At 35.9% G+C, this 22,144-nt stretch overlaps 1 protein-coding gene across 2 annotated transcripts in view; it reads right to left on the bottom strand.

The window, feature by feature from the left end:
- LOC124541613 (glutamate receptor ionotropic, kainate 2) overlaps window positions 1–21,321 on the bottom strand; it is a 98,727-nt gene extending 77,406 nt beyond the window's left edge. For both annotated transcript variants that reach the window (XM_047119537.1, XM_047119536.1), the window contains exon 1: window positions 21,060–21,321. The gene's annotated coding sequence lies outside the window, so the exon portion shown is untranslated. The remainder of the gene's footprint in view (window positions 1–21,059) is intronic.
- Window positions 21,322–22,144: the final 823 nt, after the last annotated feature.

The following is a 22,144-nucleotide window of genomic DNA, read 5'->3' on the forward strand; positions in this document are numbered from 1 at the left end:
CGCAAAATTATAGTACTTAGTATTGTTGTGTAAGCCAGTGTAACTACAGGCACAAGGTGCTATGTGCATCTTAAAGAATAGTTAGTATTTCTTACAGCGTCATTGTCTATGGGCGAGGGTGACCACTTACCATCAGGTGGCCCATATACTCGTCCGCCAACCTATACCATAAAAAAAACAGCGACAGACAAACTGTTTTATACTATGTAATGATTTATTATGAATAAGGTTACATTGTATTTCCGCGTACACGAATTTATTATTTGTTACCTATTGAACGCACCCGTATACGTCAAACATGGCCGCCAGTATAATTTCATTGAATATTATCGATTCAACATTGAAATATCTCAATTATACGAATTTTGCGGTTATATGCTTGACGACCTCCGTGGTCGAGTGGCGTGTACACCGGTTTTCATGGGTACGCCAATCCGAGGTTTCGGGTTCGATTCCCGGCCGAGTCGATGTAGATTACTATTAGTTTTCTATGTTGTCTTGGGCTCTGGGTGTTTGTGGTACCGTCGTTACTCCTGATTTTCCATAACACGCTTACATTGGTATCAGAGTAATGTATGTGATGTTGTCTCATATTTATTTATATGTTGTCGACTAAAGAATATTATTTTATAACAATCTATAATTGTGGATTACTTTTTCCGAGAAATAATGGCTTATTTTCGAAGCGACTTTATGTCAATACAGCATTAATCCTTATCCAATTAAGTACATTAAATACATTGTGCATTTAACATAGATCAATATGGCCCTTTATAGTACGCAATTTAAATGAATATTTTCGAAGATATTACATATTTAAAACGCAGGGGCGTCGTCATCTCGACCTTGCCACAGCACTGTCACCCTGTACTTAAATTGTAGAGGGTGTCCCTGAGGTTGTAGATGTGTATCCTGATTCAGACATCCCTGAGGAAAATGACAGCCTGGATATTCGCGTGTTATAAGCACTAGGTCCCTGAGAAAGTCTCCGCTGAGCCACGAGCGGAGCACTGCACTGACCGTGCTGCGAATGCTCTATATCGACACCATATAGGAGCCTCCCCAATCCTTATCAACGATGGCTATCGCAATGGTATCCTGGAGCAGGAATCCCACATAATTCGCCTCCTTTTTTTAAGCGCAACGAAAAACTAAAAGATATTCACTTTCGAGTTGAGATGGCCCAGTGGTTAGAACGCGTGCATCTTAACCGATGATTGCGGGTTCAAACCCAGGCAAGCACTGATGTTTCATGTGCTTAATTTGTCTTTATAATTCATCTCGTGCTCAGCGGTGAAGAAAAACATCGTGAGGAAACCTGCATGTGACAAATTTCCTAGAAGTTCTGCCACATGTGCATTCCAACAACCCGCATTGTACCAGAGTGGTGGAATATGTTCCAAAAACCTTCTCCTCGAAGGGAGAGGAGGCCTTTAGCCCAGCAGTGGGAATTTACAGGCTGTTGTTATTATATTATATTATTCACTTTTGTATTTGTAATATTAGTTAGTATTTTTGAAATGCCAAAGCATCACGTAAAATTGAACGTCAAGCAGTATCCACTCGGAATGTAAATTCTAAGAAATAAAAAAAAATAAAATTCAAATATAGAATATCGTGATATTTGGAGCTTTTGTGGGGTAATGCAGCAGATATTGAAATAGTATTTATTCTACAGAAACGAGCTATCCGAACTATTTACAATATTAGCTCTAGGACATCATTACGCGAGAAATTCAAAGAAAATATGTGTATTAACGGCTGCTTCACAATATATTTATGATAATGTAATGTTAATACTAAATTAGTAAATAAATCTGATTATTCATTCAAAAAGAAAAAAAGGCCTGGATTTAGGCTCGGATTCCATCACAGGACATTAATTATTGTAAAGAACAGAATTGTATATCTGTTTACTTGAAAAGGGCAAGTATGCGAGTTTCTTGCCGTTTCTTCTCGTTAGAGGCTGCATTCCGAAACAGTAGTAGTACTTAAATATCGTCGACTCAAAAACTTCATTGCTTTATTGTGAAGGTTTTTATTTTTTATAAGTAATTTTCAATTATAACGCAAAGTAGGGCCTACGGCCAAAACATCCCTACATTTTTTTACCTTTGCCAAAACTTGGAAAAATTGTCCAAGTATTTCTACGAATAGTATTAATTACTAGCTGTAATTAGTTCCTAAGACACACTTCAAGGCTCACTTTAATTTCCTTAAAGACGTAGCGGCTCCATGGCATATATACATGTAGTAAATACTCTTTGGCAACATTAGAATTGTTGTCTACGAATTAAATGGACGTTCTGTTGGGCTCGTGCCGAGTTTTTAACGAATTTGGCGCCTCGAGCGAAATTCGTTTAAGACGTACGGCGAATTTAAACTAGTAGCCCCGATTCTGTATATTATATTTACTTGGTGGTAGGGCTTTGTGCAAGCCCGTCTGGGTAGGTACCACCCACTCACCAGTTATTCTACCGCCAAATAACAGTACTCAAAATTGTTGTGTTCCGGTTTGAAGGGTAAGTGAGCCAGTGTAACTACAGGCACAAGGGACATAACATCTTAGTTCCCAAGGTTGGTGGCACATTGACGATGTATATATATATATATATATATATTCTTTATTGCACTATAAAGACATTACAGAAAATAATAAAATAGAAAAAACATGAGCAAAGGCGGACTTATCTCTAAAAGAGATCTCTTCCAGTCAACCTATGGAGGTGAGTGATAAGAGTCAATCAGCGGGCAATGTAGTGCAGACTAAAATAAGATAGATTTGATATATTTATATATAATGGATAGCAAATAAAAATATACTTCTATTTAATACACACATAATTACTTATAAAAAAAATATTTATATAAATACACATTCATACACATATATATAATATATATATACATATATAGATATATATAATATACATAGATACACACATATTAATATCAAAGTTTATGATGAAGGGTAAACTTGTGTCAGGAAATGCTGTCTTAATCGTTTTTTAAACATATCGATAGTAGTACTGTCCTGTATGTATTTAGGAAGTTTGTTCCATAGTAGCGGAGCTCGTACTGTGAACGACTGAAGTCGAAATTTGCTGTTACTCCGAGGCACATCGAGCATCATAGTGATACAAGAACGCCTGGAGCGGGTTGAAGGAGGAAGCAGGTTGAGGCGGGAGCTGAGGTATTCAGGAATATTAGGGTTTGTGAGAATATTGAAAAGGACCGAAAGGATGTGCATATCACGGCGAAATCGGATAGGCAGCCATTTAAGTTGAGCGCGGAAAAGAGACACATGGTCGTACTTACGTAGCCCGAAAATAAAGCGAATAGCAAGATTTTGTAAGCGCTCTAACTTATTAAGCTGTTCCTCTGTCACATCCAGAAAGCAAACATCAGCGTAGTCGAGAATAGGGAGAAGAAGAGATTGAGCGAGCATAATTTTGGTGTTGAAAGGGAGAAAATATTGGAGACGTCTGAGAGAGTGAAACGTGAAATGCATACGTTTACTAACATCGTTGAGATGAGACGTCCAAGACATGTTGCAGTCAATGATCAGGCCCAAGTTTTTTACATTATCATGATAGGCTATTGGAACCCCAGCATACTTGATACAGGGCACAGATGGCCAGTCAATTTTACTTCTTAGCCTACTGCTACCAATGATCATTGCTTGTGATTTGGCAGGGTTAACCAGTAAGCCAAAAGATTTGGCCCATAACTGAACAGCCAAGAGGTCTTCGTTTAGGCAGTCAACAGTCTCAGACAACTCACACAACTGACAATGACGATACAGCTGTAAGTCATCTGCATACAGATGAAAGGGAGAAGAGATGACACGTGAAATGTTATTAATGAAAACAGAAAAGAGAAGTGGAGAGAGTATGCCGCCTTGAGGAACACCGGCAGATAAGTTAGACCAATCAGACGATGAATTTTCTGTTTTCACGCACTGCCGGCGCCCGAAAAGATAAGAGTGAAACCAATCAATGGTAGAGGAAGAAATATTAACCGCTCGGAGGGTACCAAGAAGAATGTCAAGATCTACAGAGTTAAAAGCACTACTAAAGTCTAACAGAACAATTACAGTAAGCTTGGTGTTATCCATAGCATACCGAATGTCCTCGGTTATATTCAGCAGTGCTCCAACGGTGCTGTGTGATGGACGGAAACCGGATTGGAAAGGACACATGAGGTTGTTGATGGTAAAGTAGGAGTACAGTTGTTTGTGAACTATAGATTCTAGGACTTTTGATAGGAAAGGCAGTATAGATATGGGACGGTATTGAGAACAAGAGGAAGGATTGGAGGTCTTCGGTAGCGGGATAACGTAGGCGTTCTTCCAGAGTGTTGGGAAGATATTGCACGAAAGTGAGAAATTAATAATGTGAGTGATCACAGGTGCAATATCCTCCAGCACAGGAAGTATCATATCCAGGCTAAGATTATCGCTACCGATGGCTTTTGTGGAGATAGATCGGACATTCCTCTTAACAGTTTCCTCCGAGACTGGTTCAAAAGTGAAAGGGGGCAGGTCTGGTGGAACAAGATTAGATAGATACGAAAGTGTAGCAGACTTAGTGTCAGGATCTAATGTTATAGGTGGCGTGCTGAAGTACTGATTTAGTTCATTGAGGTCCACGGTAGTTTGAAAGCTATCCGTGGTTTTGCCCACACCTAATGACCGTAAGAATCCCCAAACTTGCGCTTGGGAAGTATTCTGAAGTCTTCTGTGAATATAGCGGCGTTTAGCATCCCTACACATTCTGTTGCAGATGTTACGAAGTTTTTTGTATTCGTCAAGATTTTCCTTTGATGGTAGTTTTTTATGTCGAGCTTTTGCTCTGTCACGTTTAGCCATAGTTCTTCTGATCACTGGCGTTAACCAGGGAGCAGGTGCATGTTTCATCCGTACTGGTCGAGCGGGTGCATGTTTATCAAATATTCTAATCAGCTCAGTAGTTAGTGATTCAACCATGGCATTAATATCATTAGCTGATAATAGTGACGACCAGTCAATACATTTCACATCCTCTCTCAAACGATCCAGGTCCATATGCTTAAAATCGCGCAGAAGATAAATTTTGCCTCTAACCTTTGTAGGACGCACTTTGTAAGTGAGGAAAATCAAATCGTGGTACGAGAATGGAGCAGTCATTTGACCGTGGGAGGAAACAAAATTAGGGTTAGAGACGACAATTACATCAATTAGAGTTGGTCTACTGTTGGGAAAATAGTGTGTGGCAGAGGACATGGGGAGAATGTTTAAATTAAGTGATGACGTTAGCGTTTTTAACTTTTGTGCTCTAGAATTATTCTTTAATAAACAAGTGTTTAAGTCGCCCATACATATGACATGGTCATACACAGGGACGAGATTTTCCAGAACACCTTCTAATATGTCAAAATAGTTAATTTTATCATTTGGACAGTATAATACCCCCAGCAGAATCTTTTTATGGTGTAAAACTATCTCCAGGAAAAGATACTCCAGGAATCCTTTTGTTTCTGAGGAGGAAAGAGAAACTACTCGGGCAGGAATGTCACTGCGAAGGTAAATCCCAACGCCACCCCCACCCTGATCAGTGCGGTCATTACGGAAAAACTGGTAGCCTGGAAGAGCACAAATAGTAGATGTAATCGACGGTTTTAACCAGGTTTCAGACACCAGAATTCCGTCAACCACGCCGTTGCTGAAGGAAGTGAGAAGATCGGAATAGTGAGCAACTAAGCTCTGCGCGTTAATATGCACTAAGGATAGGAGATTAGGATTATTAAATATTTTTGGTAGCTTCACTTCAAGTGGTTCTGAGTCCGATGACGAGGTGTTGCTACTACTACTCGAGATACTCAAGAATTCATCTGACGAGCAAGAAAAATATTCTTCATCTAAAATCATTAAACTTAAAATATATACTTATATCAATTATAATATAAATAAAAATAATATAAAGTAAATAAATATAAAAAAATAATAATAATAAATACAAACAAAAAAATAAATAAATAACAACTAATTCGAAACACAAACCTCAGGCATAAGTTGACTGAAAAAAAAATGATTTTACACTTCAAAATGAACACAACTAAAACAAACAAAAAATAAAGAAAGTGTTAAAATTTAAGATATAACAAGTTAGTAGATATAAATGAAAACTATAGAAAAAACAAAAAATAAAAAGAATAAAAATTAACAGATAATCTTACGGCTCAAAAGACTCGAATCCAGACTTAAAAACAATGACGTTTGACATTCAACATTGAGTTGTTAGTTGTCACTCTTTAACAATATTAAGATAGCGGTAGTAAAAAAATAAAATTATAAAATTCATTTATAAAGTAAAATAGTTAAAAACATAAAATAAACAAAACGGAAATTAACTATACCCTGCAATGCAAACGTCAGTATCATCGTCATATAAACCGACTAAATTTAAATGTAACCTACAAAGTACCGGAGTTCACTTGTTGCCCTTTGGATACTGGGCGACTAATTGTTTGAGCTCGGACAATGCAGAAATCTTCTTACGAGAGTTGTCGGGAAGAAGGATGATTATTTCGCCTTCTGCTGACCAGCACTTCTTCATCCCAAAGTGTTTGCGAGCTTCTATGAAGATACTTTGACGGGCCTTTGTCAGGAATTCTGAGAGAGTTATTTTAGAACCCCTGAGTGCCGTCTTGGCATTCCATACTCTGGAGCGAAAGCGTACGGAGGCAAATCGAACTAAGATAGGCCGGGAAGCATCCCTCTTCACCCCCAAGCGATGGCAGGAGTCAATTAGTTCAGGTGTAGCGTCAGACAACTTCAAATGGCCGGTTAATACCCCTAGTGTTTTCTTGAGGACGTCTTCACCTTGTTCCTCTTTGACACCATGGAAGAGAAGAACCTTCCTGCGACTGTGAGTCTCCATGCGATCCAAACCCATGGCGATAAGCTCTATTTGGGCCTTAAGTAGGCCCAAAGATTTCCATACAATGGACTTAAATGCGTAGAACTCGGCGGATAACGACTTAATTGTAGGATTAGTAGAAGCAGAGGCGCTGGCTGGTATTAAGTTCTTTTCAAACTCACCCATCCTCTGGCTAAACATTGAAGAAAGTTCCTCCATACTTTTGACCAGCTGTTCAACAGGAGTGTCCATTTTTTAGTGTTGAAAACTTGTGTGTGAGTGTAGTGATAGCCTACTTATACGAAGGTAATGTAAATTTTAAAACATATGTACTTTTGCAATAAATAAAAATTAAATAAAAATAGAGCTTCGAAATGTATGTCTGTCTTTTTCCACGTCTACCCGCCAAAAAAATATTCACTGATTCGAATGACTGATTTGAAGGAATAGTAAATATTTCTTACATCGTCATTGTCTATGGGTGATGGACCACTTACCATCAGGTGGCCCATATGCTCGTCCGCTAACCTATACCATAAAAAAGCAACCATAGACCTGATGGATTAACTTTGATGCCCTGAGAACGAGAACTGACCCTTGTGTAGGACGCTACATGCGTTGAGACGTTGGCCCTGTCTCATATCCGAGAAACAATGTTAAGAGCCGGTGCCGCTGCGGAAAAAGCTAAAGCAAAAAAATATTCGTGTCGTATGACACATACTACACACTTTTTTGTCCCATTTGTTGTAGAAACGCTTGGCCCTTGGGGTAGTGGTGCAAAAAGCTTCATCAAAAGTATAACGCTTCGCCTCATTGCCTCCACTGGTGACAGGAGGGCTAGGTTTCGCCCAGAGTATCGGAATTGCGATACAACGTGGAAATACTGATAGCATTCTTTCTGCTAGTTATTTTTTTCCTAGCACATGATAATCAACACCCTAAAAGGCGAAGGCACGGGCGACTACTTGTAATGTTTAAAAAATCAGGCAAATTAAAATCAAACCAAAACACAAGATACGCCAAAAGTTAAATACGTCTGGGGAGGAATTAACAGCAATTTAATAAAATATTGATACCTATTAAGGAGTAAGGATTGAGGACTTGAGGGATCATGATTTATAAACAAATAGTAATTTGCAGACCAAACAAAGAGATCACGATCACATACATATTTCAACAAAATAGAATATATTCTAAGCTGTTATTTATTAATATAGTATATGAGTCGAGATGACCCAGTGGATAGAACGCGTGCATCTTAACCGATAATTGCGGGTTTAAACCCAGGCAAGCACCGCTGATTCATGTGCTTAATTTGTCTTTATAATTAATCTCGTACTCAGCGGTGAAGGAAAACATCGTGAGGAAACCTGCATGTGACAAATTTCATAGAAATTCTACCCCATGTGTATTCCACCAACCCGCATTGGAACAGCGTGGTGGAATATGTTCCAAACCTTCTCCTCAAAGGGAGAGGAGGCCTATAGCCCAGCAGTGGGAATTTTTCAGGCTGTTGTTGTTGTGGTTGTTGTTGTTATTTATTCATTGCATAATCTCAGTTTTCAGGAAACTTGAGTATGACCTACATATATTCTGGTTCCAAATGAAAATTTTATCGAAATTGAATGCGAATCATAATGAAAACTTGGTACCTTATTTTCAAATATATTACTGAGCTACTTCTCTATCTTTCTCTACTAATCCACATTGGTAAAAAAGCATATTATTCGATACAAGATTTTATAGGTGATAAAAAAGCGTGGAGTTAATACCTATTGACTTCCAAGAAGGATATATTAATTTAAATAATTGTATTAACTAACATGACTTTGTATTTTTTAAATGTCGAAAATTAAAAAGAGTAAAAAGTAAAAAGAGTAACTACTGAGTTTCTTGCCGGTTCTTCTCGGTAGAATCTACTTTCCGAAACGGTGCTAGCTTCACTTAATTGTAAAATAACGATTCAAAAGTGCTTGTAAAAGCCTACTTGAATAAAGTTTATTTTGATTTTTATTTTGGTGGTACTAAGGTGTGTTGTTGTTGTACGTCTGGATAGGTACCACACACTAATCACATATTCTGCGATAAGCTTGCGTACTTGGTATTGTTGTACTCCAGTTTGAAGACATAGCATTTCAGTTCCCAAGGTTCTGCATCAAAACAACAGCAACAGCCTGTAAATTTTCCACTGCTGGGCTAATGCCTCCTCTTCCTTTTGAAGAGGTTTGGTACATATTCCACCACGCTATTAAAATTCGAGTTGCTGGAATAAACATGTGGCAGAATTTCGCTTTGGCGAAATAAGGGATGGTAATTATTTCTAACAGCACCAATATCTACGTTGGTAGTGATCACTTACCATTAGGTGGTTCTCAATACAAAACTGGAAAAGAAATTAAGAAAAAAGATGCCACAAAGCTGTTATGAGGTCATTTCATCACGCTCCCTCTTTGCAAATTGTTGCAGCACAATTATGAGAATTTCTTCAGCAACTTGGTTATGCACGGGAAATCATTTGTGAACGACACGACTTACTACTAAAAATCGATTCATTCGTCTTAAATCTTGCAAGAGATTAAGTTCAAAATTTCGTACACACTTGTATCAAATTATAATAATTTTTGTAATCGCTCATATCAAAAACTGCATCAAAATCCGTTGCGCAATTTCAAAGAACAAAGCATATATAGTAAGTCGAGATGGCCCAGTGGTTAGAACGCGTGCATCTTAACCGATGATTGCGGGTTCAAACCCAGGCAAGCACCGATGTTTCATGTGCTTAATTTGTCTTTATAATTCATATCGTGCTCAGCGGTGAAGGAAAACATCGTGAGGAAACCTGATTGTGACAAATTTCATAGAAATTCTGCCACATGTGTATTCCACCAACCCGCATTGGAACAGCGTTGTGGAATATGTTCCAAACCTTCTCCTCAAAGAGAGAGGAGGCCTTTAGCCCAGCAGTGGGAATTTACAGGCTGTTGTTGTTGTTGTAAGCATATATAGGGACATACAGCGGTAAGGTATTTTGTTTTATACTATGTAATGATAATGATTATGATCATGCCGTGCTGATATAACCGTCCAAAAAGTCGCAACCCTTAACCACATCTGCGCTCAAATAAAACGGGTGACAGTGATATATCCCTTGGAAGCTGAAAGTGGTCACAGTTTGTGAAACTCTCGTTTTAAGAGACAACGATTAATTTGTTTAATTAAATTTAAGAGACGCCTCGAGATCGTCTGGCGCAATTGATCATCCATCTTCAACGATTGAGAACTCGACTCTTATTTGAAACATATACTATATATATCAACCTCTTGGACATTAAATAGAAAAATTTAATTGTTTCTTGGCATTTTTCTATACGGAATCTAATCGTAAACAACAGCAACAGCCTGTATATTTTCCACTGCTGGGCTAATGCCTCCTCTTCCTTTTGAAGAGAAGGTTTGGTAAATATTCCACCACGCTATTAAAATTCGAGTTGCTGGAATAAACATGTGGCAGAATTTAGTGGAAATTAGACGCATATAGGTTTCCACACGAAGTTTTCCTTCACCGCCTAGCACGAGATGAATTTGGCACGAGATGAAAATTATAAACACAAATTAAGCACATATGTATAGTGGTGCTTGCCTGGGTTTGAACCCGCGATTATCTGTTAAGATGCACGGGTTCTAACCTCTGGGCCATCTTGGCTCTTAAACGTAATCGTAAAAGTAAATTGATATTTGAAATTATATACAAAAGCCTGTTTGAATATATTTAGAGGCTTTTCTTTCATTGTATATGTTAACCAAAATATGACCTTAATCTATAAATAATATACAAAAAGAAGAAATTTTATCCTAGTTATCACTACATGGTATAAAACAAACTCGCTTATCATTGTCTGTATCTGTGTAGATGTGTGTATATCTTTAAAATTTTACAACGGATTGTAATACGGCTGTTTTCAATAGATAGATCGATTCAAGAGAAAGATGTATATGTATAATACATACACAATATAGTAGAGTAACATTGATAATTTTAGAGATTTATAATGTGATGTCGTAAATAAACCTTATTTTGAGCTTACATTGCAAACGCTGGCTGAACCCTACGAGATATATCAAAATAATGTACTACAGTATTGAACACCTCAAAAAGGTCTTCCAAAAATCCACTCCGAGGTCCCGGGTTCGATTCCCAGCCGAGTCAATGTAGATTATCATTAGTTTTCTATGTTGTCTTGGGTCTGGGTGTTTGTGGTGCCGTCGTTACCTCTAGTTTATATAGATATATATATCGTTGACACGAATTACCGAATAACCAGTGGACATTTGAGTCAATTCCATATTCCCTCGCTTGCACTTATCTGTTAAGCGGCTTAATTACGTCTTGCTTCTGCGAAGGGTGAGAGAAAGGGATAAGAATACGGAGAAAAAATTTCAACTTTCTATGTATGTGTATAGTGAGCATATTAAGAGCCGAGATGGCCCAGTAGTTAGAATGCGTGCATCTTCTCACCAGTGATTGCGGGCTCAAACCCAGGCAAGCACCACAGAATATATATGTGTTTAATTTGTATTTATAATCCATGTCATTCTCGACGGTGAAGGAAAACATCGTCAGGAAACTTGCACGTGTTTAATTTCAAGGAAATTCTGCCACATGTGTATTCCAACAAACCACATTGGAACAGCGTGTTGGAATGTTCCAAACTTTCTCCTCAAGGGGAAAGGAGCAGACCCGGCAGTGGGAAATTTACAGGCTGTTACTGATATTATATTTTGAGTTACCTTTTTTTTCAGCATTTTCGTATTCGAGCGTTGTTAAGTTTAAAGTTTAAAAATTGAGTCTGTCATTCTACAAGACTCTCGTGTATTCAAGACAATACGAGGACGGAACACGTCCACTTCAAGAGAAAGGATTTCCCGTGCACGAGAACTTTTGCTGTAATTATTTCTTTTTTTCTTCTTTATGCTCTGAAAGTACATAATTTTATACCTTCAGTTTTATAAAGAAGGCTTTACAAAAGAGGTTAAATATATATAAGTATTGTTATACATTAAATAACATAGTCATGTTGCATATTGGTTTATTATAGCAGTGATCGTAAATTACGAATTAAAGTAACGTGAGACGGAACGTGTTTCAAAATACGAATATAGCGTTCGGTGACGTCACTCATGTTATGACTACTTATTACAGGTTATAGTTGTAAAAAATTGAACATTGAAACGAAAATTAATTACGTTTTTCGAATTGAAATGGAAAATTTGTCAAAGCAGACTCCAGATTTATCTTTTCAGCTTGAAACCACTTTTATCAATCTCAATGATGTGTCAGAAGGTCTAGTCAAAAACCATTTAGTTGAAAACTTTATTGAAGTAGATGAACAAATTAGCTCAAAACATACGTCAACAAAGCGTTTTTTTTCCGGAGTATCGATAGTCCGTCTTAAATTTTTACAAAAATTATCTCACAAGTCGAAATAGAGTACATAAGTATGAAAGCCAGCGAACACAAATACGATTAATGGGCCAGTGACAAACAGCAGTGACGTCATACGACATATAGATTCATTTTCGCGCCAAAATTTAAACTGACATTGTGAAACCGCATTTTTTGCAGTAAAGTGTTTTAGATTTTTAGTATAGCTGTGGTCTATCCATATTTGGAGTTCTTTAAAATAAATACAAAATTAAAAATATCGCATCATCATACGACATATTTTTTCACCCCTGCGGTACGGGGCTTATTTGACCCCATATCTTTTGAGAAACTTAAACGCGATGTCATGTCATGTCATGAGATCGATTTTTTTTAGTGCGATACATGGTCAAAAAGACCCCGTATTAAGTAGGTACACCATAGCATTCTGTTTCCAATACACAGCATATAAATATATTTATCACTTTCCTACAATACCTACATCAAATAAGCGTTAAGGCTTCCTCTCGACTGGGAAATCTATGCTTTTCTTAGCCGCACCGTAAGGCCACGTTCGTTTCACAATGAACGAGTTACCATTTTAAACTTTGTATGTAAACAAATAAACAACATAAAAGCCACAGACTATTTGGCGGATATAGTCACAGACTATTTGGCGGATGAAGAGATTAGCAACGCTTTCTGAACAAACAGTGAAATATTCCTTATTACATAATTAAGTGTTGGCGGATTTTATGAGGGGGAGTGTCTAAGGAGCTCAATACCATGCGTTATAATATTGTATGATATATAAACTTTTCAAAAATGGATCAAATAGATCCTCTTAATAGCGCAGACACCAATCATATTCGATATAATTTAGAAAAAATTAAAGCAGTTTCAAAATTATAAATAGCTTTTAAATAAAACTAGTTATTACGGATTTTAATCGCGTATATTAATTATTTTGGACATCCCGACGTTTCGAGCACTTTACAGCGTTCGTGATCACGGGTAGACATATAAATAGCTACTGAGCTAGAAATAAAAAATATATATAAAGGGTTATTGGTAACTCGACGTATATCCGTTAGGTGATAGGGTTGACTATTTGCAAAAATTTTAACCCCCATATGCATAATCCAAAAGTGAACCATTTTTGAGTTATCACGTTTTTTAGCGTTTTTTTTTTTAATTTGTCAAAAATGCAACTTCAAAAATTTATTTGAAAAAAAGTATCAATTAATATCTATTTATTTCTTTTGTTTTATAAAAACGATTAAACACTGGATATTTGTCAATATTTAAACAATAATTATCGGTCCAAATTTAAAAATGCGAGACTAGACGAACATCATTTCGAACAAGGTCGAAATGAGATGAGTCGAGATGACCCAGTGATTAGAACGCTGCTAGAAAAGCTGCTACATTTGGATTCACCAACCCGCATTGGAACAGCGTGATAGAATATGTTCCAAGCCCCTTAATGGAAGAGGAGGCTTTATCCCAGCAGTGTGAAAGTTACAGGCTGTTACTTTTACGCGAGCCAAGTCACGGGGAACAGCCAGTTATACATATAACAAACTTATCCCTGGCTCATACACAATAGTTGACACACAATAGTTTATAAAAACCAACAAGATGCACACGTTGTCCAACAATATATTATTAATAATGTACCTTCCCAGATACCTTAATCCCGGAAAAATGGAGACCAAAGTTTTATTATTAAACCCAACGCAAACGCAAAAATATCAATCTCTTTTTAGACAAGTTATAGTAACATATGCAAATATATTATCTTCTTATAATTATTATCTAATTACTTTTTTGTTCCATTTGCTGTCGAAACGCTTGGCCCTTGGAGTAGTGGTGCAAAAAACTTTATCAAAAGTATAACACTTCGCCTCATTGCCTCCACTGCTGGTTCGTTCGCCCAGAGGATCGGAATTGCGACTCAAAAATTACTATTGAGTTAGAGAGCGGTGCTGCTACAGTATAATAAAAAATATGAAAAAACTTAATCAAAATTAAGGCAAATTGCTATCAAGAAACTTCAATTCTAACTAAACAAACAATAAATATACTATTTGACATTCATCATTTCGTTTAAAAGAGGTTTCATCATTTTGGCGCTAAATGTAAATGAGTGACTGGCAGTTTACAATTATATAAAAAAACAATCTGTCATAGGTTTTTAAAAAAAAAAAATTTCGAATAATATAATAATAATTTATTGACACACCCAAGAAGTAATGAACACCTTTTTTTAGCTTACAACTAAATCTATGGTTTTTCATTTGTCATCTCTGGTAGTTGACCTCTGACTCTAAAACTAATATAAATTGTGATATCAGAGTCAGCGATTCCTCGACAATTATTTGCGCATAAACGCAACGTTTCGCAAGAGACCCACAAGTCTCTATCAATATTATAAATGTGAGTAACTGTATCTACTATTTTTCACGGCGAAACGGAATTGATAAAATTGCAAAAAGCATGCTTAAATTCCGAAGAAGGACATAAGCTACTTTCTATGCCTAGTATCTGTCAATCGCCCTAGCCGGGTAACAATGAGTATCATATGGACTTCGACACTGCTGGAACATATAGCCATGACACTTTACATATTACAGTAGTCGCCTGTGGCTTCGCCCCATTTTAGGTTGTTGATTGACATGTGTTAGGCAAAAAAGTAGTTTCCATATCTCTTCTTGGATTTCAACTTTACATACTCAATCTCATGAAATTTGGTTCATTGGTTTGGTCGTGAACGAATGAAGAAGCGACAGATAGACAGACTTACATTCAAATTTATTAATATAGATTTCTCTCGAAGAATCTTCAAATTATCAGCTCATAACAATTTAAATAACCTTTCAACTACAAAAGGATAAAAGCCAAATAAACAAAATTTGACAACGAAATGGCGCTATATTATTGGTCGAGAGCTGAAATACAAAATCGAAATTACGCGATGTCATTGGTCGTGAGCTTGGATAATGGATCTTTGATCAGCATCAAAACTGTCATAGGCACTCTAGAAGTAAAATTAATAAAGATATAAGTATTTGAGTGAAGGAGTATTGTATTATAAATGAAAAACAAGCGCCCCGCCCCGACTTCGCACGGGTGCAATACTGATACTAAATATACTACAGAATCTGTTTACTTATAACTTATAAAATCAAATGAGAAATTTCTAAAATTATCAGTATTTATTTACTATATTCTCCATGTATTACATACAAAAACCTTCGTCCCGAATCACTCTATAAAAAAAAACCCATCAAAATCCTTTGCGTAGTTTTAAAGATGTAAGCATACACAGGGATATAGGGACAGAGAAAGCGACTTTGTTTTATACGATGTAGTGATATATTTAAGAATTGTTAGTGATGTAAAATATAGCTTAACTATAAAACGATTGCATGGACTACGAAAATCTATGTTTTATTAATCTTTATTCTTGATTTCAGAGCTATACACTCATGAAGGCACTCTTTCTCACTTTAAATTATAGTGTGCTTTACTGTGAATGAGAGAGATGCATCGTATGATGGTCACGAGTTTTAAAAGAAAATGATATACTTCCAGATTCCATATTTATTTACTATTATTACTATTATTTACTGATTTACTCACTAATCCGTGTTTCACTATACGGCCAGCATTAATCATGAATAATGCAAATTAAATATCATAAACAAGACCACAACAATAACTGCCTGTCAATTTCCCACTGCTGGGCTAACCCCTTCTCTCCCTTCAAGGAGATCGTTTGGAACATATTCCACCACGCATTGGAACACATGTGTCTGAATTTCTATGACATTAGACACATGCAGGTTCACTCGCGATGTTTTCCTTCACCCAGCACGGGATGAATTACAAACACAAATTAAGCACGTGAATATTCAGTGGTGCTTGCCTGTTGAACCCGCAATCATCGGTTAAGATGCAAACGTTCTAACCACTGGATCATCTCGGTTCAAGAAAAATCTCCGGAATATAAATCAGTATTTTCTAATCGTGTAGGTTCGTAGTTTTGCTTCACAATTATTTCCTTTGTTCCATCTGACCCACATTTAAGACTCGCAACGATCCAGCGATTCTTAAAATTACTCCTTGTAAATAGAAAGCATTCGAAATGAAGAAACTTGAAAAAAAATCATCTACATTCAGCGCTGTAAACGATGGAAATGCAAATGTATCGTTAGTTTCAAAAAGTCGTTTAAGCCAAAGTATAATTGTTCACAAATCATTTGTAAAAATATACATTGGTAATAAAGGCATACTATTCAATACAAGATTATATGGATGTTAAAAAATCGTAAATTTCCAGGCAGGATATTATATACATAATATATAATTGTATTTAACTTACATAAGTTTATTTTTTAGTTTGAATTACTACTGAATTTCACGGCGTTTTTTCCCGATATAATTTACATTTCGAAGCTACCATTAGGGTAGCTTCACTTACTATAATTTGTAAAGGGACGACTTAAAAGTGCTTGTAAAAGACTACCTGAGAGAGAGCCACCAAAATTTCCAAGTAATCAAAATATTTACGCTCGCTGCGTCAAGAAAACTGACCAAAAGACTTCACCATCGACAATAAGAGCTATCAATAAACAAAATCATAAAAAACACCGTGTTGTTTTGAGGTATTCGATTCTTAAAATAGAGGCCTCTTAATTCCATAGTCCGAGAGAAAATATATTTAATTGTGAACTATAAATAAAAATATATTAATCTAGAACACAACTCTGCTCAAGATATGTTTGTTATTCTTACCAAATCGTGTACGAATCGCAAAATCCTCACAAAAAAACTATTTCGCCGGCACTGTGTCAGACATAACGAAATAAACTTAAGTCTGAGAGTGAGCTGAATAAAAAGCTGCCTCCGTTCAAAGCTGTTTCCGTTGTGACAGCCTCAAAGCTTTGGTTGCGTTGACGGATTCTTTGAGAAGTCTGACGCGCCTTCGCCGACTGTCGGCTTTTTGAAAATATGGAAAATTAAACGCAGATTAAAAATGTTTCGCTCAGACGTTTGTGTGAGTTGTGGATTGGGTTTTTTATTTTTTATTTCTGTTCAAGAACAGCCTGTCAATTTCCCACTGCTGGGCTAAGGCCTCAACCTTTGAGGAGAAGGTTTGCAACTGTTTCAATGCCAGCATTGCAGCATTGATGGAATACAAGTGTGGCAGAAATTCTATGAAATTAGACGTGCCGGTTTCCTCACGACGTTTCCCTTCACCGCCGGACACGAGATGAATTGTTAAGACAAATTAAGCACATGAATAGTCAGTGATACTTACTGGGTTTGAACCCGCAATCATAGGTTGAGATACTCGCATTCTAACCACTGAAATAAAACTCACGCTTACGTTCGATTCGATCGACCAAGTTGGCACTTTAAATTTAAAAGAAACAATATTTCGTCCGAAAAGAAGCGCGAAAGAATCTCAGTGAGATAATTCAATTTCATATTATCGAAGTAACAATTATAATTTCCTGGAAAGTCTCCGTTGAGATGATTCGATCTTATCTCTCGACGCAAGATATAAACTCGAGATACGAGCTAAGGGCGCTGGTAATGGGAACAAATTTAAAATCAACTAACTTTTCTGTTTGTGTGTGAGAATCACACATTTCTAACACCCGCCCGTCTAAATAGAAGACTATTTAGAGTTGATGAGCGTCTAGAAATCGGGATGTTTGGTATTAATGAATGTGAGTTTGATTTTGGACATAAAAGCGCAACAAACACACAGACTTTTGCAATTATAAGCAACAAATAAACATTGAACAGCGTGGTGGAATATGTTCCAAACCCTCTCTTAATGGGAGAGGAGGCCTTAGCCCAAGAGTGGGAAATTTACAGGCTGTTACTTTACTTTACTTTTCTACTAAAAATATAGCTTTCTGACCAAAGAGGGCTCCATATAAACTAACAATGACAATTTTCCGAGCGCGCAAAATGTTTTGGGTACATAGTTTTCTCTGCACGTATTAGTGTTTGTAATTTGTTAATTAATTGGATATTTTGAGACACAGTGATAATTGATATTATTAATTATTAATCTATACCTCTATTCTGACGTAACTCTGTCTTTATTTTTTTAAATCATAAGCATCTGGCTCACCTGATAAAAAGTCACCACCACTGACCACGAACATCGCAACACCGCGAGCTTGCAGATGCTTTAGAAATTTTAGAGAATGCGCTATTTTCTTGAAAGTTCCCAAGTCGTATCGGTCCGGAACACCTAGGAATACTAGCTCCACAGTGGTGCGAAACAGAAATGGTTTCGAAATCGCGCTGTTTTGGATTTTCGGATATCCCAATGGTATTTGAAACTTGGAATTTTGACGTGATATCCGAAAGTGAAAATCAGCAGTTGTGATCAACAAATTGCGAGTCTTTCTGTTACTTTAAAACAATTGATTCCAATTTGAAGATATGTGGTCTGAAGTAAGTTTCAACCTCAAGTACGGCATGGACTACCTTTACAGTCGTTTAAAATACGAGCGAGGCCACGTGTGACATGTAATATTAATTGTTTGTTTGAATTCAAAAATCAAAATCAAAATAAACTTTATTCAAGTAGGCTTTTACAAGCACTTTTGAATCGTCATTTAAAAATTAAGTGAAGCTACCACCGGTTCGGAAAGTAGATTCTACTGAGAAGAACCGTCAAGAAAGACATTAGTTACTCTTTTTCAACATTTAAAAAATACAATCGTATTAGTTAAATACAATATATGTATGTAATATATCCTGCCTGGAAGTATACAGGTATTATTTCCAGGCTTTTTTAATCTACAAAATGGTAATCTCCGAAACTAATAATACAATATTGTTTTGCGATCTCGGTTAGAAGGCTACACTATTTCTGAATGCGATAGGGTTAAAAAAAAATTTTTTTTTTTTTTATTTTTTTGAATAGGTTGGCGGACGAGCATATGGGCCACCTGATGGTAAGTGCTCACCATCACCCATAGACAATGACGCTGTAAGAAATATTAACTATTCGTTCCATCGTCAATGCGCCACCAACCTTGGGACCTAAGATGCTATGTCCCTTGTAGCCGTAATTACATTCACTCACTATTCAAACCGGAACGCAACAATACTGAGTACTGTTGTTTGGCGGTAGAATAACTGATGAGTGGGTGGTACCTACCCAGACGGGCTTGCACAAAGCCCTACCACCAAGTAGTATATCGTAACATTTTTTTTTAGTAGTAAATTGCGTGCGTATATTGCGTCAGTAAAAAGAACATGAATACAAAGCGACACCATTACATTAATATTTTTGCTATTATTTATTACTAGTAGATGCTTGTGGCTTTGCTTGCGTTTAAAAGTGTTGGTTGTCATGTGTCAGGCAAAAAAAGTTGCCTATGTCCTTCATTGGAGTTCAAGGCTGCTTCATACTAAATTTCTTCAAAACTGATACAGCGGTTTGCTCGTGAAAGATCGACAGACAGACAGAGTTACTGTCACATTTATAATATTAATATAAATGAAATCAAACAATTAATTTACTTATCTAGAAACGCGGTACCGTGTCAGCAAAGTTCAGGTAACAGAACTGGCGAGTAGCACCGTGTGTAATTTTACACGAACCTTTTGGAACCACTTTTGACCCGTTCATAACTCAAAAACTGTTTGACATAAACGTATCAAATTTGGCAAATATCAGTCAGCCAAGTCAGACCTTAGTCTATGTTATTTTATGTAGTATTAAATGAATTTCAGGAAGGCTAATGGAACTTGGCACCCATTTAGATTTCACTTCTTTTGTCGTTGAAATCAACAACCAAGGTATATTTCATAATACTGAACTTGGCTGTCATTTTACATTTATGTTTTTGATGGGATAAAAATCATCCCTGCAGTTAAATAAAGCGTGTCAAACATATACTCATATTAAATCCTTCAGCGAAAAGCGCTAAATCTTCATGCAAAAGTTTAGTATTGTTGTCAGTTGAGGAACTAGAAAAAAGAAACATTTGTACAGATAACATATTCGCAACCTGTTTGGATTCATATTTATATTAATGTCATTGAAATTGAATTAGCTAGAACTTACATCGGTTTGACGCATTTTCTTTTATTGTATTAACTTTAAAACTCTAGAATAATAATAAAATAAAATATATGTAAAATGACTGACGTTTGTATCGTAAAAAATATTTAAAAAAAATCAAAAACAAGTGACACAATTTTTTTAAAAAAAACAGCGATTACAAATATTTTTTAAAGTATAATTAAATGATTAAATCGTTGTCTTATTTAATTTTTTTATAATGAAGATAAAAAACTTAATACCGTAAATTGTATTTTTTTGTTTACTTTATAAATAAGGCTAAGGAGAAGAAAGTAATTCATTCAAATGGGGTAGTTTAATGTAATTTTATTGAATATTTAATACCTTATCAAAATTTATTTTACTGTATCGTAATAATTTCGATATGTTTATTATACGCCTGTTTTGATACTGGCATGTGACGGAGGAACAAATTTTTACGTTTAAAAAAAAATCAAAATGAATACTTAATACATTTATAATCTACACACAAATAATAAAAGCCAGCCGTCGTGTTGCGCCAATCAAGAAGTTACAAATCTAATTACGGCCGCTAATTATCTGACCAAAATCGAATGAAAGTATATTTGAAAAAAAAAATGTCGGACACAAAACATTCGACGTTTAAACTTACCATTAATAATCTTCCTTGTAACATCAACGACATCAAACCATTAATTCTTCAATACTCTTACATTTTTCATAGTTGCTCCATTAAATTAACTCACACAACGTTAAACATTGCACACATAAAAAAATCGTATATTCACACATTATTTCACATTGAATACACTCGGATTTGTCAGTATGTTAAAATCATAGTCGTTTTTAGGTCCAAATATAAAGTAATGGACACACTGTCCACACGGCAGAGTAACTCCTACTGATTATTTCATAGAAATACGTAGCTATGATTATGTAAAATAACATAAATTCGCAATGAATAAGCGAATATCACCCTTAAGTGAATGAGAGGTGAGTTAATATTGCTATGAGCGATTTCCAGTGGTGGTTTCTCGCCCCATCTACGGGGCGAGTGCGAGGGATGCTTCGGGAAAATTCGCCTAAACATGACAGAAAATTATTCAGTTTGACATAAAAAAATGTTTTCTTTTGTTTCGATTTTTTAATATCCATGTATATATTGATTTATTTTTTGTTTTTTTTTATATTATATATAACCTGGTATTATCACAATAGTCACAATTATACCATATATATTTTGTTAATTTCATATGTTTTTAATGTTATTGTAGCAATTGATTATAAAATGTACAATTTACAACAATAATATTAATAGTACCGATAAACATTACAGTTAAATTAAATAAAAAAGTAATAATGTTATATTTCAAATAATATAATAAAATATATATCTAAGTCATAAGAAATGACAAAATGTCAAAAAAAATTAACACTTGACAGTTCGTCACATCACTAGTCCGACTTCAGTGTTGCCAAATACAAAAATTTCTATTCAATTAAAATGCCGCTATTGTTTCCATGAATAGCTACAAATACATATTGTATATACACCATAATTAGGCCAAATACGAGAGGCTTTCATTTCTGTTCAGGGTTGATGAGGGTGCCATTGACCGAATATAAATTAGTTAAGGTTAAGTAGCTTTATTGTTTCGAATAAATTGTCGTGAAAATTAAGTTGTTACTAACCTCTTAATCTTTTCGGGGCTTAATATTACGTGCTTCAATTTATTT

Source organism: Vanessa cardui, chromosome 28, assembly GCF_905220365.1.
Source record: "Vanessa cardui chromosome 28, ilVanCard2.1, whole genome shotgun sequence".
In the NCBI taxonomy this organism is placed as follows: domain Eukaryota; kingdom Metazoa; phylum Arthropoda; class Insecta; order Lepidoptera; family Nymphalidae; genus Vanessa; species Vanessa cardui.